This window comes from Myotis nattereri (assembly GCF_964212035.1).
Source record: "Myotis nattereri genome assembly, chromosome: 1".
In the NCBI taxonomy this organism is placed as follows: Eukaryota; Metazoa; Chordata; class Mammalia; order Chiroptera; family Vespertilionidae; genus Myotis; species Myotis nattereri.
In genome coordinates this window covers 171,142,451-171,170,329 of record NC_138075.1, presented here as the reverse complement: position 1 = coordinate 171,170,329, position 27,879 = coordinate 171,142,451, and the positions used below count along the sequence as shown (strand labels likewise).

Genomic DNA, 27,879 nt, shown 5'->3' with positions numbered 1-27,879 from the left:
TAGGTTGGGTGAGAGTGAAAAGAGCCTCACAATTTCCTCCCGGGCGGAGGAAGAGAAAGAAGATAACAGCGGTGGTTTGCAGAGGACGGAGATCGTGCCTTTTCAGCATCCCCGGGATCCCTTCGCTGAGCGTGAGCCTCCCCCTCTTATTCTCTCTGGACCTGCCCGTGCACTCGGATTCCACTGGAGCACAAGGCTGGGCTCCGGGAAAGCCAAGTCAGCACGGTCAGAGACGGCGTCCCCTGAAATGAAAACTCAGCACGGGCCGGCAGGGGTGTGCACGCGTTAAGGCGAGAGTATGCGCGCGTGGAAACCCGCGACCGCAGTTGGCCCGGCGCCGCCCCGCCCCGCCCCCCCCCACCCCTTTAAAGGGTGCGCGCGCCGCCGCCCTCCGCACAGTGGGAAGGGCGCCTGCTGGGGAGGTGGCTCCCGGGCTCCCCACACAGTCACACTCCGCGCGCTCGCACACTTGGAGGCGCCTCCCCACGTCCCTCCCCTGCCCTCCTCTGGCTCGGCTCTCCTCTCTCTCCCCGCAAATAGTCGCCGACAGACTGCCAATCCGCCTCGCTCGCTCGCTCGCCTCGCTCCCAGCACCATGACCGACTGGGAAGCGGTGGCCCAGGCGGAGCAGCTCCGCTGGCGCGGGCGAGAGGAGCAGGAGGATTATTAGATAACGCGGCGCGACTCCGTGCACCTGGGGGAGGAGAGAGGAGCCCGACAGCCGAGGAGGAAGGAAAGAAGGGAGGGCGGGCGGAGGAGGGGGTCCAGGCAAGACGCCCCCGTGCCCCGAAGACATAAATCCCCGAGTGCCCGGGAGGAGCCTTAACAAGCGACGCGGAGCCCTCAGGTAGTAACGCCCCCGGAACCCCCGCGCCCCGAGGGTCGCGCGTCGGGTCGCCGCTGCCCCAGGCGGACGCCAGGGTGACCGCCCGGCAGGTGACCGCGCGGGGCCGGGCCGCCGCGGAGCAGCCCCCGCCCAGGCCCGGGGCGCCGGCTGCGGGCCCGGCGTGCGCGGCGCGGAGACCTGGCCTGGCGGGCGGGCGGGGAGGGAGACGCACGGCTCGCTAGCCGCTGGCCCGTGACTCCCGGCGCTGCGTGGCCTTGCACTCGTGCTCCCCGGCGCTCTGCGCCCCGGGCCGCAGCCCCCGCTCCCGGGCGACGTGGAGCGTGGCCGGCCGAGGAGGCAGGAGTTGGCGTAGGCTCTGCTCACCCCCTCCCTCGCCGCCCGCGTCCCGCAGGTAAGGCGGCCGGGCTGCGGGCGCTGGGAGGGGGCGGCGGCCGGGAGGGAAGGGGAGAGGGGGCGGGGATCGCGGGGCTCCCCGCAGTGCTGGGCCGGGACCGCCTCCGGCCCCCGCCCGCTGATCCCCTGGCGCTGGCTTCCCGGCTTGGAGACGAGACCCTCCCCAGCGGCGCAGGAACAGCAGCGACTTAGTGGCAACAAATTGCTTTGTGGTGGCGCGTCCAGGGCTCGGGAGGCGTGTGTGTGTGTGTGTGTGTGTGTGTGTGTGTGTGTTCGTTCGTTCGTTCGCGCTGCTGACTAGTCTATGCGTTGTTTCACCGGAAAATAAAATCAGTTCTGGGCCGAAACCGCAGGTGGCCCCTCGGGCCCGCATGTTTTTGGGGCTTGTTTCCTGGGACCCCGCGCGGTCCGCCTGGGGTAGGGTGCGCGGAGGGCTGTCGGAGGGATTTGTGAATGGTGGCTCGCTGCGCGCGGGGCTGAGCCTCGCTGATGTCAGGGAGGAGGTATCCTGAGTGAGCAGAAAGGCTATTTATGGTAAAGAGTTGTGAAATTTCTCGGGGTTTCTTTCAGTGTATCTGGCGCTTTACGCTCTCCCCCTCTCCCATCTCTTCCCTCATTTTTCTCAGAATTAGCAGCAATTTTGCTTTTCCACCTTCTCTCGTGGAACCTGGAATACGAAGTGAATCACTTGTGTGTTTTTTGGTTGTTGTTTTGTGTGTGTGTGTGTGTGTGTATGTGTGTGTTTTAAACAGGTGGGAAAAAAATGCTGCTTAGAGAATCTCGTGCCCTTTCATGTTTTTGTACTTATTCTCTACTCCTCTTAACTCTTCAGGCCATCAGTAGGACCACAGGACAAAGTACCTACTTGATTTCAACAGCTTCATTTCTAGTATCTTTACAGTTGAATACCTTCCCACTGAAATGTAACACATGCCGTCCGCGCCTGCCCCTAAGAAGGGCTATTAAAAATGATGTACACACATTTTACTGTAAAGATGTTTTTTATTAAAAATGTTGGGAGGAAAGAGAAGCAGACACCTGGCTGGGTTTATATTGGTTACTACTGACTAAAAGCCAGCTTTTAAGAGACTATCTAAAATTCTTCTAACTTAGGCTACGACACAGTTTGTTTCTGTTTCTCTTTCTATTTGCTTTTTAATAAGTACAAATTCCAGAGACATAACTTGAAGCTTAGATATGACTTGGGACAGTGTCTACCAACTAAGCTTTAGCAAATTTCTGTTTGTTCCTAAAAGTTAGCAGCCTGTGCTTTTACAGAGTCGATGACTGGATTGTGACTGAGGTGGTAGGACAGGGTCATTATTATTTTAAATTGGTATATCTCAAAGGCCTGCCGGCCAAGCACAGTCTTTATAACACTGAAGTTCCATGTTGCAACTACTCCTTCAATAGTTTCATTGAGAAGAAAGAGAAATAAACTGGTCAATCTATTGTCAGAGTGATGTGTCTATCTTTGATATTAATTAGGGAGCATCTTATTTTAATCAAAACATGCCAGCCGTTTTAGTTTTTCTCTTTTCTTTTTCCCAGTGTGAAAGTAGCTTACCAGTTCCTTACCGGTCCTGTTCATTTTGAAGGCAGAGCGGAGTTAAGGATTTGTTATTTTGATTCGGTTATATTCATATTGGTTTGAAATGCATTTTCAACATGGAGCATGTGCGGTGTTTTATATATTACCTTCGGATGCAGGCTTAGAGTCCCACTGAGTGTTGTTACATTAACTTTCCTGAATCATTGCAATGTAGAATAAATAACGGGGAATTTTACAATGTACTTGATAAACTGTATTATACAATTATCAAAAAGTCATATTTATGGATATATTTTGTTTTTTGACACTCAGAGAATCAGCAACTATTTATTTTAGTGATGCATTATTTATACAGTAGGATGTAAATTTACATCAAATTCATGAAGTAGAAAGTGAAAATGTATTGTTTTATATATAATACTCATTATTGCATTTTATTATTCAACATAGCACTCAAAATAGATGGCCCATCATGTGCAAGGCACTATTGAAGGATTGTGGGGAACATGACTTCCTAGCTCTCTGCCCTTCAGGAGCTTACTCTCCATTTGGGAGGAATCTGATGCTCATGCTTGGACAGAGTTAACAACTCATGGCAATAAGAGATTGCATGTCTAATGAGGGCTGCAGGAGTTCAGAGCATGATAATAACATTTCATACCGGGTTTTGTTTGAAAAGGCTTCTGGGGTAGACAGACTTGCCTGGTCTTGATCTTAAAGGATAAATAGGATTAGTGGCTTGTGGATGAGAATATGAGGTACAAGATGCAAGTCTCTTGGAATTATAGAAAAGAACAAAAGATATGATAGTGAAGATAAGTTTGTTTTGAAATAGATTTAGCTATTGCACTTGAATTTGTTGTGCCAAGTGCAGGGTGAGTTTGTTTTAATGTACAACATTCTGTATACTCTATTCTTGGAATGAATTGTCAGTACATATTTTGTACCTTAGAAAACAAATCTTTGACTTTATATTGCCTTTTAATGGAAAAAATGCTTGACATGTATTTGTAGACAATACTTACTCATTGAATCCTTAATATTATATTCTTCATATATAATGTATAGCTCATTAAACAACATGTTTTCTATAACATTTTTATTTTAAATATTGACATTCATCCATATAATAGTTAATCTATTCTTACATTATTTCCCATGAAGGAATTGTGGGAAACTATTTTAATATTGTAGCAATAATTTTAAAGATATTGTAACTATCTTCTGGTAAATATATTGTATTAGTAATAGAAACATGTCTTCTCTCAGCATTCTGAACTTAGTTATTTTTTCTTTGTAAATATATTTATGTTTCAAAATACACAAAAATTTTAAAATGCATTTCTTCATTATAAGAATACAAAGGGAAACATCTGAATTGACTTTAACCTGTCTTTCAATATGACTCCCCAAAAGTATGTTATGGTGATAGTAAAGAAATAGTATAAATATTGGATATGACTATCAATAAATAACAATACAATTACTTTCAGGTTAGTTGAATTAAAAGTTTCATATATATTTTGTTGATTGAATAGATAAGAGTTATTACAAAAGTGAAAAACCTATAAATCACTAATTTCATTTCTGTGCAGGAATGGGAGGATTTCCAAGTTAGAGTAAAACCAGACTATCTGTTAATTGGTCTCTTTTGAGTTTGGTTTGAGGAGTTTCGTTTGTCACAAGTGTATCACTTTGATAATGTAATCTCTCCTACTGTGTGACTGACAGTTCAGTATGATTTCCCTATTGGATAATGACAAAATCTGTTGGCTTTATATTGCAAATGTACACTTCTATAAGAAATATATTATCTTCACTATGCATGACTGTCAGTTAACAATAAAACATAAAGTCTGGGCTGGGATAAGCAGTGAAAAATGATGGGGAGATTAATGAAAAACACTATAACAAATGAAATATACTTCAATGTGTAGCTTAAACTAAATATAATATAAAAATGTAAAACTGACCAATCTAAATTGCAATGGATACAGTACTAAGATATTATCAGTTTTTATTTTACAGTGATCATATTGCAATTTTTAAATTATTTATTCTGGCTAAATAAAATTCCCAATAAACAGTGATAGAATCTAAACCTGTGGGTCATGACCCCTTTGGAGGTCGAATGACCCTTTCACAAGGGTCGCATAAGACCATCGGAAAAGACATATATAATTACATATTGTTTTTGTGATTAATCACTATGCTTTAATTATGTTCAATTTGTAACAATGAAATTGGGGGTCACCACAACATGAGGAACTGTATTAAAGGGTCGCGGCATTAGGAAGGTTGAGAACCACTGGTTTAGATAATTGACAGATGAAGTTTGTTATTTGGCCAAACTGTGGCTCTGTGCCTCGATTAATTTAAAACATAGCTTTTGGCTTTGCATTACTTACACTGTATTAACAATTTTTAAATTTCAATTTAGCTGATTAAAATTTTGAATACCATGACTCTGTTCTGAAACTAAAAAAAATCGAAAGGTAATTTATAAGGAATCATATTACTATCTAATGGCAAATTCTTAAGTTAGAGTAGTATTTCTCAAAATATGGTTCCCTGAGCAGAGCACCAGTGAATTGTTAAAATGCCAATCTCACCACAGACTGACTGAATCAGAAACTCTGGGATGGGTTCTGGGGTGGGGTCCTCTATGTGGTTCTTATGCCCTCTTAAGTTTGAGAAACAATGACCTAGGCCAGTGATGGCGAACCTATGACATGCGTGTCAGAGGTGACACGCGAACTCATTTTTTTGGTTGATTTTTCTTTGTTAAATGGCATTTAAATATATAAAATAAATATAAAAATATAGATCTTTGTTTTACTGTGGTTGCAAATATCAAAAAATTTCTATATGTGACACGGCACCAGAGTTAAGTTAGGGTTTTTCACAATGCTGACACGCCGAGCTCAACAGGTTCGCCATCACTGACCTAGGCAGTGGTCAGCAAACTCGTTAGTCAACAGAGCCCAATATCAACAGTACAACGATTGAAATTTCTTTTGAGAGCCAAATTTTTTAAACTTAAACTATATAGGTAGGTACATTGTTATTAACTTAATTAGGGTACTCCTAAGGCTTAGGAAGAGCCACACTCAAGGGGCCAGAGAGCCGCATGTGGCTCGCGAGCCGCAGTTTGCCGACCATGGACCTAGAGTATTTACAGTGAAATGTGAAGGCTGTGTCTTCCACCTTTTGGTGTATGAGTCGACGCTCCAACTAACTGAGCACCCGGCCAGAGTGACGACATATTTTTTATTAACAACGGAAATGGCCATAATGTGCTGAACACTTCCTCCATGAGAAGCAGTTTATATGTTATGCCATGTGATTTATCAAAAATTGTAAACATATTTTTGTGCATATTTTAGAGATGAGGAAACTGAGGCTATGTTCCTGATTTAACTCGGGGCCCAGCACGTCTGTGCATTACCTGGCCTGTTTCCACCATATTCAGTGAGAATGTTCTTGCTTCCCATGTAACCAGAACAAGTGATGAAGGAATTGCAAGGCTGAAGCTTTCAGCTTCTTATTGTTCTTTTCAGCACTGACATTGTGCACCCTCAGTGCCATGCAAGCAAAATTCCTTACCCATCTGTTCAGAATATTCCAAGTCATTAATGGAAATGTAAAACGTAAGCAAGTATACTTTTAAGAATAGGTGCTTGTCTGTAGAGGACGTTCAAACATTAGATATTTTCCATATTTGGAGATATGCAACTTATCTTCTGGAAAGTTTCAACCAGAGCTTTGAATACCTTGCTTAAGCAGAGTTGATCATAGGTACAGTCTATTAACCCACATTGCCTTCGATGTGAAGGAAATGTCATATGGTAATATCAGTTTAGTTTCTTTTGGCTTTTATTCTTCAACTCATTAATTTAAATGTGAGTTTAATCAGTGTTCAAATGTTTGCAGAAAAGGAAATATTTAAAAACTGATTCTATAGACGTCAATGGACAATCAGAGAGTTAAATTTGATTATTCTGAACCCCTCTAGTAGACTAAATGTGCAAACTTATATATTTTATAATGTGTTTATTTTAGTCCACAATGTGAATAACAGTAGATGCCTAATATCAGGAAGAAAATAATGATTGCTTTAACTGAGTATTTCAGGTAGGGCCTATTTTGTAGCTGTTGTCAGAATCTGTTTTCATTGTTGGAAAACTTGATCACTAACTGGAGCCTCAGCCATGCCCCTTAATCAGGACCAATCCCTCTATGTAGTGGGAAAATTGACCTGTGTCTAGCCCCACATTTTGGGACTTAACATTAAGCCATTGATGCCCAACTACAATATAATATATTTATAGTAGTGCTTCTTTCTTGTAACTAAAACTGATTTCTCACCTAATATTTTCCCCTGCCTCTTGAGAAATTACCCAATATCACCATTTCTCCCAGTGTTTGAGCAAAGCCCTTTTGACAGGGCCTTCTTTATGTCTTTAAAGACTAGGCTTCTCCCTCTGAAACCATCTCATTTCCGGAGTTCCTTTATATAGCAGGAGACTGCCCACAAAATACCACTTTCCTGGATCTTTAAACATTGCCAGCTCCTAGAGGTATGCTAAATTTCCAGTACTCACTCTTGGATCTCTGTGGTGCCAGTGACTTATGGCATATTGCCATACCCCAGACACTCAGGCTGGCTGGACTTCTTGGAGTTATTTACAGCTAAGTTTTCATAGTGCTTCCTACACTAATTACAAGTCTAATTCTGGGTTCCACCCATCACTAGAGATGCCTCATTTTGCTACATGTAATCTCCCCTTACATGTCTATGCCCCACTATAGAGCTGCCTCATTCACCATCACTGACAACAAACATTTGTAAATTCTTATTATGTATAAGCCATTCTGTTTCAAAAAGAATGCACGTCCTATGGTTCCCAAACAGCATAATCCACAATAAATGAAATATACATTTCCATGTCTTGTTTAGTACTCAAATGTGATATGTGTATACAAATCATCATAATAAAAGGGTAATATGCAAATCAACCGAACGATGGAATGACCGGTCACTATAATGCGCACTGACCACCAGGGGGCAGAAGCTCAACGCAAGAGCTGCCCCCTGGTGGTCAGTGCCAGGCTGATGGCTGGCAAGCACAGCAGCCTGCCTCTGTGGCAGCACTAAGGATGTCCGATTGCAGCTTAGGCCCGCTCCCCAAAACGCCCCCCCCCCTCAGTGCACAAATGTCGTGCACCGGGCCTCTAGTATTTGCATAATGTGCTCATTTTATTTTTAGGATTTGTCTGTTTTTCTTTGTTTAGTCAGTTAATTTCTAGATGATCTGGCTCTTCTCTATTCTCCATCGTAACCTTCTTTGTATATGATATGTTTGGAATGTAGAACAGCTGAGGAAACATATTCCAGAAGGTATAATGCCTTCTCCACTTTTTATCATTCATTAATGAAAACTAGCAGTATGCCTGGGTTCAAAAAGTGATTAAGCCAGGTGCACTCCCCTAATTCAACTCTTGTGGGAGACTTAGTGATACATCTTTCTTATCAACCAAATTTAGACGAGCATGTCAGATTTATTTGCCTATTCACTGCAATTAGCTGTTTCACAGCAATGGGTAAATACTGTGATTCTGTTAATGATTTGTTATTATTGTGTGTGTGGTTTCTTTGTTTATTGTTTGTTTTGGACAACAGCAGAAAACAATTTATCGCAAACCTATATTAGGTTTATAAATAAAACCAAACAAGTATACATGAATAAAGACATGGCAAAAATATGTGCAAATGTAGGCTTAAACATTCTAGGCAATTCTTTCTCTAGAAACTATCTTGATTTTTGCTTGTTTGATTATTTTTTGTTTATAGTTATGCAAACTGCCAGTGCATTAAGTTTAAATATATTAAATATGTTCAGTTAAAGTTCTCCTTTCTAACATCCAGTCTTCTTTAGGATACTTAAGAAAGACATGAAGGCAAAAAAGCATGCAAATATCCCAGAAACATCAGATGAAAAGGTTAGGTAAAGGAGGCGATTTCTTTACCAATTTCTTTAAACCTGAGACCCTGAAAATTCTTCCAGGTTAGGTAAAGAAGGCAATTTCTAAACCAAACTCAAACTCATATTAGAGATCTGGACTGAGTAATTTATTTCAGCCCAGCCAGTGTGGCTCAGTGATTGAGCATGACCTATGAGCCAGGAAGTCACAATTTGATTCCCTGTCAGGGCAATGCCTGGGTACACCTGTAGGTACACCTACAGGATACCGCAAGGTGTAAATGTAGGGTCTAATCAGGGGTGGGCAAACTTTTTGACTCGAGGGCCGGAACAAAAGCATGGATGGAGTGTTTGTGTGAACTAATATAAATTCAAAGTAAACATCATTACATAAAAGGGTACGGTCTTTTTTTTCAATAGTTTTATTCATTTCAAACGGGCCGGATTCGGCCTACGGGCCGTAGTTTGCCCACGGCTGGACGTTGATTGGAGGGAAAGTGTAATATGATGCATCTCTGGGGGAATTCTCAGGGTTTCAGGTTTAAGTGCTTCTTAAAACAGTAAGTTATAAAGACTCTTCACTGTTTAGTGAAGGAAGAAGTTGCCTCTCAGGATATTTCTAAGGAAAGCCAGGTTTGTTGGATGATGGTAGAGAAGACACACAGCCTCGGAGATCTAATGCAGTAAAGGAATGGATGAAGTATTTTGAAATCCTTAGATTTGTTTATTTGGATGTAGTATATATTGGTAACTGAAGTTCTAGGGATGCTCTCTTCTCTCTTCCAGTCTGCCAGACCTCAGTCTCTCCAATCACTTTGGATGACAGGGAGCTATCCAGGGTACTAGACTTCCTGCTGAACTCTTGCAAAATTGTGTAACACATTTTGTTGCCTTTTGGGGGGTGAGGGTAGGGTTAATCCTAGGGCAGGGGTGGGCAACCCCTGGCACGTGTGCCAAACATGGCACGCCAGTAACTTTTGCTGGCACGCAAAACCCTCTCTTATAATCTTCCATTTACAATATTTTTCTTATCAACTTTTTTATTTTTCAGATAAATTCTGTGTAGGTGCATCTTAGATAAATAAATAATTTTACATAACAAGTTATCTTAAAGACCATAGACGTGGATTGACGAGAGAGGGGAAGAGCAATTTCTATGCCTCTGCCTTAACCCTCCCTGCCTTCCTAGATCCGACCAGTGTTTTGGTTTCATCCACATACGCTTGTGAATCTTTGTTCTCAGTGATGAATTTTGTTAAGTCTCGTAATAGTAGCCTGATGGATGAAAGTAATAGCTTGTGCATATCTTTGAAAGTCATGAAATATAAACCTGATGTAAAATTTCTGTCAGCAGTGATGCAGCAGCAAAAGTCCCACTGATAATATCAAACGGAGTCATAAAGTTTCCTGTCAATGTACATGTATACATTAAAAAATAAATGTATTTTTCATCATATATTGTGTTTTTGTCGCTCGAGTGAATTTTATTATTTCTTCAAGGTTCTTCACATACATACACCTTAAGAGATATCAAGTAAGCATAACATGTTCTCAAAAGATTAGGATTGGCACACAGAAGAATTTTGAGTCAGAGATTTTGCTGGTTTGGGCACGTACTCATAAAAAGGTTGCCCACCCCTGCTGTTGGCAGACTACATTACTCACTTGGAGTGACTAACTTTCTATCATTTGGTTTATTCCAGTGGGTCCTTCAAGGCTCAATTCACATATAAATTCAAGGAAGCCTACCCCAGCCCCCATGCAAGATGCCTATTCTGAATTCTAGCAACAACCTGTGTACATCGTTGTCAAATCTCCACTTAAAGTATCACAATTGACTCTTGCTTGTTCTTCATGCCTACTAGATCATGCGCTCTGTGAGAGCAGGAATTTTGTATTTTATTCTCATTTTTCAAGCAGCTGGTCTCAACCAGCGATGTGAGGATCCTCAGTAATTGATAAATGAATGAATAAAGAGTGACTTGAATTTTGTCCATTTTATGTGAGGTACTCCTGTGCTAGCAGCCACTGTCCTGAATCATATTTTGGTTCACTTTTCATATTGCCCTCCATGACTTTTTTATGGCCTGATTTTTTTTTTCTTAACTTGAAACTGAGTAACCTAAAATGGCTAAAAGTCATGAAAAAAAAAGAAAAAGAAAGAAAAGGCATATAACATGGCCATGGGGGGGATCTGCAAGGTTTAAGAAAGCAAGAAGCAGCAGTCCTACACATTGATGTGGAGAATGGGGGTCAAAGGAGAATCTGGCTTTTCACTTCCTCAAACTAGAATTTGGAACACCCACTCCACATTCATTTTCTAAGGCCTCTGGAATATGTCATCTCCTATCATTTTCCAGATCCACATTTTGAAATGTCTACAAATCTGAGTCCGTGTGATGCTGACAGAATTCTTTCATTCCTGAAGCATAAAGTCTAGCTCCCACTTGTAGTACCCATATTATCCATGGGCCTTGGTACGAATAGAAGTTGGTAAATTTCCTTTCTCTGTCTTCTTGTAGCCATATTAGGGATTTTCTGGACAGCCATAAAGAGTAAGTGTGCTTTTGTTTCCACTACTCTGTCCTCACGCATATCATTGCTCTGAATGTCCAATGTGGCAACGGTTGACTAAATCATTTAGAAATACACTTCTACTTACATGTAATCCATCCTGTCACTGGTGTGATATTGACTTATTCATCACTTTTACCTGATGTTGGTAGTTTGTGTACATGTTTATATTTCCTCTTATCAGGACATTCCAAGAATAGTTTAGATTTCATAGTTTATCTTTTGGTGAGAAATTCCATGTATTTCAAGTGCATGACATAGGAAATGGTTGTGAAGTCTTTGGGGAATATTTTCACTTTGTAGTTCTACCATTCACATTTTTGAAATGTATATATTATTTATCCTGTAGGTCATGTTTTTCTGTGATGTTTTTTTCTTTTACGCAATGCTAGCAGGAATGTTCCAATTATGAACTAAAAAATGAAAAGCTCTAATTCTTAGTGATTTTCCCTTTGGGAACCTAGTTATTATATACCTTAGAGGAAATAATATGGATTCAAAATAACTTAGATCTAAAAGAAAGGATTTTTAAAGAGTACAAAATGAGTGAAGCAAGGTTTTCTGTAACCATTTCAAATGAACTCATTGTTAGGAAAACTAATCATTTCTTTGCTAAATATTTAGAATTATGCCAAATAATATGATCATCATTAATTTTATGGACTAAAAATGAGTAGAGCCAATTTTCTAATAATACTAGAAATGAAACCCTTCTGTAGAAAACTATGTTTAATCTATCTGAAAGAAAAGTAGCCTTAAAACTGTTTCAATAGAGAAAATGATGTATACTCAGGATTTAGGTGTTTTATGATGAAACTGGTAGGAAGGGAGGAATTTTTGCAATCATGTGAATCATTTGCGTTGTGTAAGCATAGCCTCAGGAATCCTCAGCACTTAGGCAAACCCAGGAGTCTAAAAGTGATAACTGCTTCTGATTTCGAGTGTGGTCAGGAAAGATGGGGCTCTGCGGTGATTGCACGCTTCTCTTCAACAGAAGAAGGCAAAACCAATTTAAAATCCTGTTCAAATATTACCAAATTAAAATGCTTTTGCTACAGTATTATTTGACATTAAGTATAAGCTTGGGTCAATCTTTGTTTTACCTGTGTATGTACAAACATACACACACACACACATATATATAATATACATTATATATATATGTATATATATGTTATATATATACACATACACACACACACACACACACACACACACACACTGTATAGCAGTATAATGTGTTATAATGGACCTGTCTCGTCTACATTTCTTGTAATAATATGGGTATTTTTAGTTCTTTTTTTTTTTTAGTGGGAAGAATGAATCAGTCTATGCTCTCCATAAAAACAGAACTAATGGTGTATATGTCTATATCATTTATCTATGAAAAGATTTATGTTAAAGAATTTGGTTCACATGATTGTGGAGACTGGAAATTTGTAGGACAGGCCAGTAGGCTAGAAACTCAGACAGGATTTCTGTTATAATTTGTGGCAGAATTTCTTCTCCAAGAAACTTTAATTTTGCTCTTCAGGCCTTCACCCTGCTTTCTGTAAAGTCCAATTGTAAATAGTAATCACACATATAAAATATTTTCACAGAAACATCTAGACGAGTGTTTGACCAAAAAACTGAGTACCGTAGCTAGGCCAAATTGATGCATGCAATTTAACCATCACAGGGGGTGAAGTATAATATGTTAAGAAGCCCTTTATGGTTTACATAAGTTGGTATATTCGTATTTTTTTCTTTGGCCAGAGATACTTTAATATTGTTCAGCTATTGGCATTTGTAGGCTTAGGTCATCATTTATTTATTATTTATTCATTTTTATAGTCATTTATTTATTAAGCACACATTATGTGCAAGAGACAATGCTAGACAATTGAGTAATTTACAGAAAATGAATGACAGAGGCCATATCTTCCAAGTGTATTAATTCTAGTGGAAGATCCACAACTATGTAACATGAAATTCATGCACAGGTAGGGTCCCTAGGCCTGGCCGGCAATCAAGGCCGATCAGGGCCTTCTGGCTGCTGTCCAGGGCCTTCTGTGCCACCCCCTGGTGGTCAGAGCACGTCATAGGGAGCAATCAAACTTCTGGTCTCCTGGTCAAACTTCCGAGGGGACAATTTGCATATTAGGCTATAGATAAGTAAATTTGTAGAGTTAATGTCAGTTTTTCAACCTTGTTATTTACTAGTAAATGTCATTTGCCCCATGAGCAACCAAAAAAAAAAAAAAATTCACATCCAATTGTTAATAGGCTAAGTTACTCTACTTAGCAATTTAAGTATAACATGTAACATTGGATTATGAAAAGTGTGCTTGTCCACTGCATTTATACAATGTTGGCCATGAATACATTCATTTTAGAACTTTAAAGGATTTGTATTTGTACTCAATCTATGCAAAGATGATTCATATGTACTCAAACAGGTCTGAGAAATGGACTGTCATGTTTTATTGATAATCATGTTATTCATATTGCATAGAGCAATAAACATTTTCTTTACTGTATTTAAATGGGTAGTTTCTCATAATACTTCCTCATCCCAAACTATCTTTTCTTATTCAAGTAATATGAACTGACTGCCTGGCATTTGAGGCCCTCTGTAAACTCACCACACCCTGCTAATCCAAACATAGATCTTTCGCTTGATTAAGGTCAGGTAACTTAGAGCACACTCACACATGTGGTATATGCATTAATCCTTCCTGTTTATGCAAATCTCAGCTGTCATTACAGTTCTAACTCCTTGGAGCCTTCCAGGACAGCTTTAACCTGCCTGGGAGTTTCCTTTGTTACACTCTGAGTTATGAGCAATACCTAGTTGGCCCAGATAATTAAGTACAGTCTGTTCTGCTACAATGCATTTTTTTTTTTTGGTAATGTGAATTAGCTCCTATATGATGGGTAAATAGGGAGAATTATGTTAGTAAAATGTGTATGTTGGTTAATGTGTGATTTTCTTTCCTCTGCCTGAAATGCTCTCTCATTCCTGTTTTATTTAGCCAATTTCTTCCCCAAATTCCTCTTTCAACTTGTGTCTTTTCTTTATACTATGTTAAATTCTTAGAACACCATGCACTTTTTGGTAATGTAGCTGTAATTTTACAACTATTTGTGAGATTATTTAGATAGTATTTTTTATTTATTTAGACTGTAAGCTCCATGAGAACAGAGATCATGTTTGTTTTTCCCAACTGCTGCAGTCCCATGTCCTGTCAAGCACTTAAACACACACACACACACACACACGCACACGCACACGCACACGCACACGCACACCTACACACAGCAGGTATTAATATGTATAGTATAAGTGTCATGCATATTATATGTGTATACATAGATATATATAGGTAATTATTCAATAAATTTTAGTTGCATGAATGGATGAATGGATAAAATTTCTTATTTTTTGACAGCTAAACTTGGAATATCCTTCTTAGAATGAGTCTTCTTTTTCTATCCATATCACTTTTGTCACCACATTTCCTAATAGTGTATGAATTTGTGGAAGTTTGTGGCTTATGTTTTTGTTTTATAAAATTTTTATTAAATACAATGTAGAAAATAAAATGTTATAGTCTCCAATTTCTTATATTTCTATCTTCCAGAAATTGAAAACTTAAAAATAATGCACAAAATCGAAAAGCTTAGAAATGAAAGTATAAAAGAGTATGTTTATTATGCTTGAATATAGAAGGGTAACTTTAACAAGGCCTTAAAAGAAATAATTGACAATTTTTGAAGGAAACTATTGATATTTTTATTAAATCTAAGAATATATAAAAAAGGCACCATAAATTAAGTGAACAGACAAATCACAGACAAGAAGTAAATATTTGCAATAAATATCACTGGTTAAGTACCCAGAATATATAAGGAAAGCCAACAACTTATACATAGAAACCCACCCCTGAAACCTATATGATCATGTCGAGCAATGTCACCTCAATACATTTAATAAAAAATAAATAAAAATAACAGCTTATAAAAGAGGAAACTCATTGGAAAGTAAACACGCTCAATCTTATTAATAATTAGGGAAATGGAAATAGTGGCATGTCGACCTGGTCTGCATGGCGCAGTTGCTTGAGCCTCGTCCTGTGCACTGAAAGGTTGCCTGCTCATTTCCCAGTTAGGGAACATGCCCAGATTGTGAGCTCAATCCCTGATTGGGGTGTGTGCAGTCAATTCTCTCTCATATTAATGTTTCTCTCTCCCTTCCTCTTCTCTCTAAAATCAATAAAAATATATTAAAAATAAAATAGTAGCATGTCATTTTATAGCACTTACAATGACAGAAATTAAGTTTTGGCACTACTTAATTTTGGTAGGAATGCAGGGTATTATTAGTATGCATTTCTTGTGAATGTAAATCATTATAAACACTTAAGGGGTACTATATAATAAAGTTGAAGATAAGGAAGAGTCAGTAATCAAATAATTCTATTTTAGGTTTTACATTAAAGTTATTCTTTCACATGTGCATCAGAATACATTTTTTAAAAGTTCAGTGCAGCATTTTTAAAACTCTTGAATATCTGGCAACACTCTTATTTACTATTCATAGGTATACATTTGTAAGAGTTTAAAATTATTTATTTTAGTCTTAAACTTGCAAATCAAAGTTACACATTGTATTTAAACACATACTGTGTATAAAAGTGCATGTTGTGTACCAAATTTTCAGTAGTGGTTTCTTCTGGGAAAGGAGAAAGAAAACAAAGATAATTGGAAATGGGTTCTATAGTTGCTAGATATAATATAGAATAAAATCGTATCTGTTTATTTTACAGGGGATTAAACTGGTGCTCAGGGAAGTGAATTGCCCACAGTCTCTCAACCTGAGCTGTGCCCCAGGTCCCATGTTCTATGTCAGTTTGCTGACATGTTTAATATATGTGAATTGTATTTTTTTTTTCATTTGCATCCTACCAAATACTGGTATGTGTGTATGCATTGCTTATAAGGCCGCTTCAGCTCCCAAACTATAAGGTATCTTTTTTTTTTTTTTTTAGAATGAAAGAAACTAATTGTTAGTTTATCCCATCTATAGCCTTTATTCCCCAAACTTAGTTTGAATTTGTTTTTTGAAATTTTATTTCAGTATAGCTATAGTTTTCCCGAACTTGTTCCCATACTTTGCCTGGTGAAGTTACAGCTACATTACGTTCACCTTCTTGTCAGGGGAACTTTATTATAGAAGGCAACCTCTGCTATTCATTCCATTAATTGTAATTCCAAACCTTGTGTATGACATCTTTGCTGTTTTCTATCTATATATATAAAAGCCCAGCAACCAGAATGGCAGAACAACCAGAACGACCGGTGGCTATGACATGCACTGTGGCAGCCAACCAGCCTGATCTGGGCCCTAATGGCCCCCCTAGCTGGCCTGTCCCCCAATCAACCCCATACCTCTGATACGGGGGCGGGGCCAGCTGGCCAACTGCCCATGGTCCCCCCCCCGATCCCCCTCCAGCCCTTGGGCCCCATTGGGGCGGGCCAGCGGACCCCATCTGTGCACGAATTCATGCACTGGGCCTCTAGTTTAATATAATCTGGGTGACTACATTATTTTAAGTGGAACATCATTAAATCAAGGACATGTGGATTACCATATAACTCTTGTAATATTAACCCCATCACCAAGTATTGATACTTCATGGCTATAGCCTTGGACATAAGTTAGTTGAAGTTTTTTTGTGAATGTGGACTCTCATTTAGTCATTGCACTTAGTGAAGCAGCTGGGTGAAAACTTGGTTAAGTGGTGAGAAAAAATAAATGATGAAGTAGTGGAATATAATTATATCTACTCATCATTTCAGGCATGAAATGTCAGCTGGATTTTTAGGTGACCTTGGTGATTTGGAGTGCTTAAAGAATACAGTAGGGTCACATAGGATTTTTATACTTTCTATATAGCACAATTACATGAATCCAATTTTAGATATGCAGACTATTGCAGTCACTAAGTAGTATGCCTCCAGAAAAATATTTTACTTAAAATATTCTATTCTAAGGCTTAGTTGCCCCTATGAGAATTCAAATGTCCCATGTATTCATTTTGTTCAGTTACATACTTTTTGTATCATTCAATAATCAAACTTACTATCTAACATTTTAAAAGAGCAACCAAAAGGATCAACTTATTTAAATTAATTACCTTTTGAGTAATATTTCTGAAAAGTTTTAGGGCCATTATGATGTTTATTTTTATAAATAAAATTATTTTCTAGCTACATATAATTATGAAGAGAAAAGTCTAATGGCCAATAAACTTCCAGAAATCAAGTAATATGATAAAAATATAAACTAATTTATTTGCTTTCTAGATAACATTTGAAATGAAAATCATATTCTTTTGTTATCTTCTATCTTTAAAATACTCTGATATCCTAGGCCCCAATGAAATTTTAAAGGAAAATATGAAGGTAGAGTACCTTTCCAATTTAACAAACAAAATGCATCAAATTAGTGAATGTGGAGTGCCATATGATCAAAATAATACTTAAATAATTAAGAGTTACATCCTATATAATAAAAGAGCTAATATGCAAATGGACATCACACCCTTACGTCATCACGCCCTCATGCCATCACTCCATAACTGCTCAGAATTCAACACTGGGGGGAGAGGAATGGGGACCAGCCAGGCACAAATGAGTTTACGAGAGAGGAATGGGGACCAGACAGACTGTGGCCTGGGAGATGGACAAGCCACCAGCCCCACGGCCCCGGGCACCAGCGGCTACGCCTGCACCTTCAGCCTGGGAGAGGGACTAGCTGCAGGCCCTGTGGTCCTGGGCACCAGTGGCTATGCCTGCACCTGTGGCCTTTCCCGGGAGAGGGACAAGCCGCCTGCCCTGCAGTCCTGGGTGCCAGCGGCTGTGCCTGTGGCCTGGGAGAGGGACAAGCTGCCTGCTCCACTGTCCTGGGCACCTGCAGCTGCGGCCTGGGAGAAGCTGCCTGCCCACGGTCCTCTGTGGCTATGGCTGACCAGGGCGAAGCCAGTCTGGGTCCTGGGTGCCTGCAGCCAGCCAGAGGGAGGGAAGCCTGGGTCCTGGGTGCCTGAGGCTGGCTGGAGGAAGGAATCCTGGGTCCTGGATGAGGGGCAAGGCAGAGGCGGTTGGGGCGATCAGGCCAGCAGGGGAGCAGTTAGGGGAAATCAGGCAGGCAGCAGAGGTGGTTAGAGGTGATCAGGCAGGCAGAGGTGGGAAGGGGCGATCAGGCAGGCAGAGGTGGTTAGGGGTGATCAGGCAGACAGGTGGTTAGGGGTGATCAGGCAGACAGGCAGAGGGTTTAGGGGAGATCAGGCAGGCAGGCAGGCGAGCGGTTAGGAGCCAGCGGTCCCAGATTGTGAGAGAAAGTTGGACATCCCCCGAGGAGTCCCGAATTGGAGAGGGTGCAGGCCAGACTGAAGGACCCCCCACCCCCGTGCACAAATTTCATGCACTGGGCCTCTAGTTTTAAAATAAAAGTAGGAAGAGTAAAACAAGTAATAATAGTAGTTCTGCCATTGTATTGTATTGTATTGTATTGTATTGTATTGTATTGTATTGTATTGTATTGTATTGTATATTATTGCCTTGAAAATAAAATTCCATTGTTATAATGATGTTCTCTTTAGTATTATGCTCTGGACTCATACTTGCATTAACATTATCCATGGACTTGAGCTGAATATGTATTTAGTATTTCAATATCTATTAAACTAAAAGTGATTTTGTTTTTTAAATTACAATCTTTGGTCTATATGGACTACAGATATTTAAACTGTTAGAGGAATATGATCTTTATATAGTCATTGTTTTAAAGATAATCTTATAGATGTTTCATTATTGAGTGTATTAATATATTATTATCTGTGAAGTGTCTCATAATAAAAATTATATAGTTTTTCCTTTATTATTATTTCAGTAGAGGCCTGGTGCATGAATTCATGCATGGGTGGGGTCCCTTGTCCTGGCCAGTGATTGGGGCTGACGGGGGAGGGGAGGCAGTCGGCCAGAGGGAGGGAGCGGGGGAGGTTGTCTGGCCACAGGAGGTTGGCTGTGGGAGCACACTGACCACCAGGGGGCAGCTCCTGCATTAAGCATCTACCACTTCCTAAATACCAATTATCAATACAAAGTGAATTGTATTTGTGGTCAGTGGGTGTATAGCGACCGGTCATTCGGTCTTTAGGTCGCTTAGCCTTTTATATATATAGATCCTTTGGAAATCTTTAAAGCTGGAACCCAAACATAGCATCCTTGGTAAATATGTATAATAAAAACAAAAATAAAATACAATTCCTCAGATGATATAAGTTGAAATTAAGACCAGAGTCTTCATATTATGATGATCCATGCACTCACAGGCATTTTCTTAGGATGCATTTTTTTTATGCCGTGACATTGAAAAATGATGAAAGAGATGATAAATTTCCTGAATTTATCTGTGCACCACTATTATACAGCTTTGTAGTTCTCATTTGCTGAAAGCTAACTGCTATTGGTATTTAGGAACTGGCAGTCTTATTGCCTGAGACTTAAAATAGCAAATTAATTTTAAATGGGAAAAATGTTTCAAAGTAAAATATTTAACTAAATTAGTGAACAAGAACAAGTGATAAGTACTGTTCTTCTTTTGATATATTATTCTGTGAAGTCTCTAGTTCTTACATTCTTATATTTTACATACTTTGAAAAGTGGGGATCAAATTTCTGTAATAGTAGAATTTTAATCCACAGTGCAAGAATACAAGATCAGAGGAATATTTTAATATGTAAAATGTCTTTAAATTTTTATCAAGGATAAAATAATACTTTCCCCAAATTATGCTTTTTCTCATGTTTAAATTTAACAAATGTAAAGGGTCTGATCTTTAGATCATTTTTTTCCTTTTTAAATTATCTGTCCTACAGTACTTAGTACCTCTTTGATTTAGCCTGGAATAGCAGTTGCCATCATTCTAATTCCTGGGAAGTTTAGTCTGCCGGCTTGTACTTAATTCAAGGTGTAGATCACAAAAATGGTGTGAACCTACATATATATAAAAAGAGGTGATATGCAAATTAAGCCAGGATGCGGTAAGGGTCACGACCAGCTCAGGAGGAGGGGCCTGGCGTGGGCCCAGATCCTGAGAGAACAACAGACAGGGCGTCCCCGCACCCGGAGCCGGAGAGAACAACACACAGGGTGGCCGGCCTCCAGCCCCAGCCCTGGGGCCATGGTGCTGGGCTGCTGGGGCCGGAGCAGTGGAGACAACAAGCCACAGGGGGGCCAGAGCAGTGGAGACACAACACGTAGGGGGGTCTGCCCTTAGCCACAGTGGCTGCGGCACGCCAGCAGTCCCGCCTCTGCAGGACTTTTCTGATCGCTCATTGGCTAAGCTCCCTGTATACCACTCCCTGTATACTGCAGTGTTCTTGGTAACTTGGGTAATAAGAATCCAAGAAGGTGATCTAGTGTTTTTCCACCTCACTCCTGAAGGAAAAAACAAAGGTCCGCTGCTGGAGGGGCTAAGAAATGTCATATCCTGCCCTAGACAGTTTGGCTCAATGGATAGAGCCTCGGCCTGCAGACTGCAGGGTCTGGGTTCGATTCTGATCAAGGGCGTGTACCTAGGTTGCAGGCTCCTCCCTGGCCGAGGCCCAGGTCAGGGCTTATGGAGGAGGCAACCAATCGAAGTGTGCCTCTCACATTGATGTTTCTCTCTGTCTTTCCCTCTCTCTTGCACGCTCTCTAAAAATCAGTGGGAAAATATCCTCATGTGAGGGTAAAAAAAAACAAAAAAAAACCGAAACAAAGAAATGTCATATCCTATGAAAGAGACATCTTGAAAATGCCTAAAGAAAGTTGTCATTTTTTTGTGGTGAATGGACTAGAGTCCGTGCTGATGAAAAAACCTTGGCGGCTGTGGCGGCCAGCAGTGGCAGCAGCAGCGGGGTGATGGGGGTGGTGCCTTCCCCTGATCATCCCGGTTGCCTCCTGCAGAGGGAGGCCAGACTGTGGCTTAGGCCTGCTCCCCTGAAGGCTCCCAGACTGTGAGAGGGGACAAGCTAGGCTGAGGGACCCCTCCCCCCGTGCATGAATTTCATGTATCGGGTCTCTAGTCCTATCTAATAAAAGAGAAACATGGTAATTAGCCGTGCGTCCTCCGCTACCCTTCCCATTGGCTAATCAGGGCGATATGCAAATTAACTGCCAGCCAAGATGGTGGCCGGCAGCCAGGCAGCTTGAAGCGAACATGAGGCTTGCTTGCTCCAGTGACGGAGGACTCCAACATTCCCTGCCTGCCGCTGCCGGCCTCTGAGCTTGCAGTTTGAGACATTGTTACAAATATAGAAGCTAAACAAAACCCCAGAAACCTGCTTTCAGTCAGCAGGGATCTCAGAGCTGGAGTTGAAACAGTGTTTCGATTATAGAACCCAAACAAACGAGATACCTGCTTTCAGCAGCAGAGGCCTAAGAGCTGGAGCCAAGCATCAGAGCTAAAGCTGGCCCAGAATAAAAACAAGAAAAAGAAAAAAAGGAGCGGTTGGGAGCTTCAGTCACCCGCCAGCCTGAAAACAGCCCTCAGCCCCTCACCGAGACTGGCCAGGCACCCCAGTGGGGACCCCCACCCTGATCCAGAACACCCTTCAGGGCAAACCAGCCGGCCCCCACCCGTGCACCAGGCCTCTATCCTATATAGTAAAAGGGTAATATGCCTCCCAGCATAGGGATCAGCGGAGCCGCGAGGCCTCCAGGCACCGGGATCAGCATGACGGGGCAGCGCCCAAACCCCCTGATCGCCCTGTGGCTCTGTGTGTGACAGGGGCCGGGGCCACAACCTCCCTATCCGCCCTGCTCTGTTCCTGACAGGGGAAGGCGCCCCAACCCTCTGATCAGCCCTGCTCTGTGCCTGATAGGGGGGAGCTCTCCAACCCCCTGATCGCCCTGCGGCTCTGTGTGTGCCAGGGTGCGGCGCCCCAACACCCTGATCGGCCCTCCTCTGTGTGTGACAGGGTGCAGCACCCCAAACCCCACTGCCCCCCACGGGCCCTGCTCTGTGTGTGACGGGGTAGAGCCATAACCTCCCCATCGGCCCTGCTCTGAGTGTGACAGGGTGCGGCGCCCAACCCCCTGATCCTCCCTGCCCTGTGTGTGACAGGGGGCAGTGCCCCAACTCCTCTATCGGCCCTACGTTGTGAGTGACACGGGGGAGCTCTTCAACCCCCTGATCGGCCCTGCTCTGTGCGTGATGGGGGAGCTCCCCGACCCCCTGATTGGCCCTGCTCTGTGAGTGGCACGGGGTCGCGCCACAACCTCCCCATCGACCCTGCCTTGAGTGTGACAGGGGGCGGTGCCCCAACCCCCAATCAGCCCTACCCTGAGCGTGACTGAGGGTAGCATCACAACCTCCCGATCCGCCCTACTCTGTGCATGACAGGGGGCGGCTCCCCAACTCCCAAATCGGCCCTGCTCTGAGCCCGACCAGGGGCTGCACCTAGGGATCGGGCTTGCCCTCTGCCACCCGGAGCAGGCCTAAGCCAGCAGGTCGTTATCTCGTGAGGGGTCCCAGACTGCGAGAGGGCACAGGCGGGGCTGAGGGATCCCCCCTCCCCCCCGAGTGCACAAATTTTTGTGCACTGGGCCGGGCCTCTAGTTAAATAATAAAAGAGGAAGGTGGGGGTTGGAATATTTTTTAGTATTGATAATTTTGTTAACTTTTAACTGTTATTGAACTTGGCTAAGGTAAATCAGTGTAATATTAATCAATTTTGATGAGACCAGACAATGTTCATAAAATATATTAGTAGTTGATGATTATTTTTCCAAAGGATAATACATGTATTTGAACAACATATTTTTGAAAAATATTTAATTGGAAGATGACTAGTTGTCTTTTTTTTTTTAAATATATTTTTATTGATTTTTTACAGAGAGGAAGGGAGAGAGATAGAGAGTCAGAAACATCGATGAGAGAGAAACATCGATCAGCTGCCTCCTGCACATCTCCCACTGGGGATGTGCCCGCAACCCAGGTACATGCCCTTGACCGGAATCGAACCTGGGACCTTTGAGTCCTTAGGCCGACGCTCTATCCACTGAGCCAAACCGGTTTCGGCGACTAGTTGTCTTTTTAAAAAATCTTTATTGTTGAAAGTATTACAGATGTCCCCTTTTTTCCCCATTGTCCCCTTCCCATCCCCCACCCCACCTCATTAGCCCACACCCATCCCTCACTCCAGGCCTTCACCACACTATTATCTGTAGCCATAAGTTATGCATATATGCTTACTAAATCTTTGGTTAATCTCTTCTCAACTATCCACCTCCGCCTTCCCTCTGAGATTTGATAGTCTGTTCCATGCTTCTATGCCTTTGGATCTATTTTGTTCATCAGTTTCTTTTGTTCATCAGATTCCACATGTGAGTGAGATCATTGGATACTTGTCTTTTTCTGACTGACTTATTTTGTTGTCTTTAACTTGAGGATGCAGCACTGCTTTGGCCATGTTCTTATAAATTTGACTTTTGTGAAATCATCATCATTGCTGCTATTAATTTCTGAAAACACACACACACATCACTTCCCATTTAAAAAACTACAATGTCCTTATAAAAGTATTTAATATGTAAGGTTAAATGCTCATTTTTATTGAGCACATTTTATGGGCAAGGCACAATGCTCAATGCTCCAATTTCATGGCCCCATTTTATTCTTAGAACAACCCTATAAAATAGGTTGTTTTTAATCTCTGTTTTTGCTTGAAAAATGGAGGCACAGAAAAATTAACTTATCAAAGACTGCATGGCTTGTATGTGGTGGAATAATTTATTTTCTTTTATCTTATATAACTTTATTATATTAAAAAAGCGATACATTTGAAAAGGGACATTACAAATCAGAAGTTATTTCTGGTTTATTAAAGTATGTGTCATCTACTTATAGACATGAAAGTAATATGGACAATGTTCAAACACTTAAGTGGCTACTATAAATTATTCTGAAAAAAATAATTTTATTAAATACATGCTTTATAACCACTAGTATTTGAAGAAATACGTGTACTGCAAGCAAGAGACTTAAAATCCTAAAAAATCTCCATGACATAATTTCAGGTTTGAAAATGAGATGAATACATCAATAAACATAAACATTTAAAATAATTTTCAGCCCAGCTGGTGTGGCTCAGTGGTTGAGTGTTAACCTATGAACTAGGAGGTCAGGGTTTGATTCCCCATCAGTGCACATGCCTGGGTTGCGGGCTCAATCCCTGGTAAGGGGTGTGCAGGAGGCAGCCCATCAATGACCTCCCTCATCATTGATGTTTCTCTCTCTCCCTCTCCCTTTCTCTCTGAAATCAATAAGAATATATTAAAAATAATTTTCGCATTTATATTGAAAAACAGAAATGCCACTCTATTAGTCTAACCAATGTGGTTTCAGTAAAGGGAACATATCACTAACTGCATAACATTGTAAATTTATGTCGGTTAGAATGTGATTCATTTTGAACAAGATAATCTACTTTATCTTGTTCATTTTAAAGATCATTTTAAAGAGTGAATTTAGTAATTTAAAATTTTAAGTTTATAGGCATCTTTTGGAAATTGAGGAAATAAATGCCCACCCCCCAAATAAGCATGTGTGCATAAACTAAAAAATAGTATTTGTGAGTAGTAGTGTGTAGATCTTCTAGAATGTTCATGACTTTACTTTGAAAACCCTAATATTAGTCTCTTGAAAATATTCACTAAAATATAATTATACTAGAGGCCTAGTGTATAAATTCATGTACAGGTGGGGTCCAGCTGACCCAGCTCCAATCGGCAGATCGGGCCGAACTTGTCCAGAGGAGGAGATGGTGGGAGGTTGGCTGGCCGGCCCACCCAGATTGGGGCCTGAACAGGGCCAGGCTGGCTGGGGGGAAGGACTGCAGGCGATTGACAGGTAGGCCCTTGCCCCTGAATGGGGTGGGGGGGGCTGATAGGGGGTCAGCAGCTGGGGGAGGGGCCGTGGGAGGTTGACCAGCCAGCCCCACCCCAATTGGTGTTGGGGGAGCCGATTGGTGGCAGAGCTGTCTGGGGGAGGGGCCGTGGACCAATAGGGGTAGTGGGGGCTGATCTGGGGTGGGGCTGGCCATGGGGAGGGGCTGTGGGCAGTGGGCCATCTGTCCTGCCCCTGAATGAGGTGGGGGGGGGCAATCGGAGGCCAACATCCTGGGGGTGGGGCTGCAGGAGGTTGGCTGGCTGGCCACGCCCCCTATTGGGGTAGGGGGGTGATCAGGGGTAGGGCAGGCCAGGAGAAGGGACTGCAGGAGGTTGGCTGGCTGGCCAAGACCCCTATTGGGGTAGGGGGGGCAATCAGGGATGGGACCTGGTGGGAGGGGCTGCAGGCTAATTGGGTGGTAGGGGCCCATTGGGGGTGAGGCCAGCTGGGGGGAAGGGCTGTAGGAAGTTGGCCGGCCAGCCCCACCCTCTATTGGTGTGGGGGCAATCAGGGGTGGGGCCAGCTGGGGGAGGGGCTGCAGGAGGTTGGCCAGCTGACTCCAGCTCCTGATCTGGCTGGTTCACTGGCCACCGGTCCTTACGCCTTCCGGTCACTGGCTTTATATATATATATATATATATATATATATATATATATATATATATATATATATATATATCTTTTGCAGTGTTAGTATACTTGGTTTGATCATATCATTAATGAAAGATATGAGTGACAAAATGTATTTTGGAATGTGAAAGGTATCTTGATTTTGTAAGAACTTTCCCTTTTCTTCTTATGGCATATATTTCAAAAATCCATGACATTTATAATCACTTTTAAGATTTACCAGTCACTGTTCTAAAAATTTTACACGTATGAACTCATTTAATCCTCACCATAACCTGATGGGGAATCTGTGGTTTGCAAACCGCTGCTCGCGAGCCACATGCGGCTCTTTGGCCCCTTGAGTGTGGCTCTTCCACAAAATACCATGTGCGGGCGCGCACATACAGTGTGATTGCCACTTCGTGGCCCATGAGCAGAACTCGGCATTTTGTGGAAGAGCCACACTCAAGGGGCCAAAGAGCCGCATGTGGCTGGCGAGCCGCGGTTTGCCAAGCCGCAGTTTGCTGACCACTGGGTTAGGTGATATTTTCCTTATTTTACAGATGAGGACATTGAGGATTAGAGATGTTAATTAGGTAAATAAGCCAATAGGAAGTAGTTGAGCAGGTTCCATAATCTATGCCGTTAACCACTTCACTGGATAAACATAGAGCTTAACTAAAGATTTCTTCATAAATGTTTGCATATTTTGTTGTAAGGGTAAGCCATTTGGTGGCCCTTTCAAAAATAATGAAAATCTAATATTGGTGAAATAGTAATTCATTTCTATTTCATTGGTTGTTACACTTGGAGGTGATGCTAATACTAAGCGAGCGCTCTACCATTTGAGCTAATCCCCCACCACTGAGGTGATGCTAATGACCCAGCATCAACTGGGAAATAATTTACAGCACTAGGACTAGATCTTAGATGTCTGATGTTCCTTTTAGTCAAATCCAACATTTAGTGATTCTTAAAAAATGTGCTCATTTTTGGAAGAAGGAAGTAACTAATCAAAATTAAAAATATACTTATAAATAACTTTGTCCTCTATATGACAATTATGGAAATACTATTTATAATGAACTAAACCATGAAACTTGTTTAGATCTTTTCAAATGAGAAATATGTTTGTTCTTAACTGAAAATTGATCTTGAATTTATTTAGAACTTTGATTAAAATATTTAGTGATGCAGGAAAATCAAGACATTTAATAGAGGGGATTAAATAGACCAATATATTTTTAATATTCAATTTGTCTATATTATACTTAAAAGCAATCACATTATGTTCTTCAGTGTAACATAGTGTATTTAGAACAGCCGTGGGCAAACTACGGCCCGCGGGCCGGATCTGGCCAGTTTGAAATGAATAAAACTAAAAAAAAAAAAAGACCGTACCCTTTTATGTAATGATGTTTACTTTGAATTTACATTAGTTTACACAAACACTCCATCCATGCTTTTGTTCCGGCCCTCCAGTCCAGTTTAAGAACCCATTGTGGCCCTCGAGTCAAAAAGTTTGCCCACCCCTGATTTAGAAACTTTACAGACAGGACATACCATAAGAAATTTTTAAGTCACCAATGTTTATGTGACTTCCTGAGCTATATTCGATTTTCCAAAGGAATACAATTCAATATTAATTAGTCTGCTTCTTAAATTTATATATATATTTTTTTAAAATATATTTTATTGATTTTTTACAGAGAGGAAGGGAGAGAGATAGTTAGAAACATCGATGAGAGAGAAACATCGATCAGCTGCCTCCTGCACATCTCCCACTGGGGATGTGCCCGCAACCCAGGTACATGCCCTTGACCGGAATCGAACCCGGGACCTTTCCGTCCGCAGGCCGACGCTCTATCCACTGAGCCAAACCGGTTTCGGCCTTAAATTTATATTTTTATAAGAACCCTAATAATGTCAGTTGCAGAT

At 41.5% G+C, this 27,879-nt stretch overlaps 1 protein-coding gene across 2 annotated transcripts in view; it reads left to right on the top strand.

Annotated features, from left to right (window-relative positions):
• Positions 1-465: 465 nt before the first annotated feature.
• CCSER1 (coiled-coil serine rich protein 1) overlaps positions 466-27,879 on the top strand; it is a 942,549-nt gene continuing 915,135 nt past the window's right edge. For both annotated transcript variants that reach the window (XM_081109402.1, XM_081109401.1), the window contains exon 1: positions 466-847. The gene's annotated coding sequence lies outside the window, so the exon portion shown is untranslated. The remainder of the gene's footprint in view (positions 848-27,879) is intronic.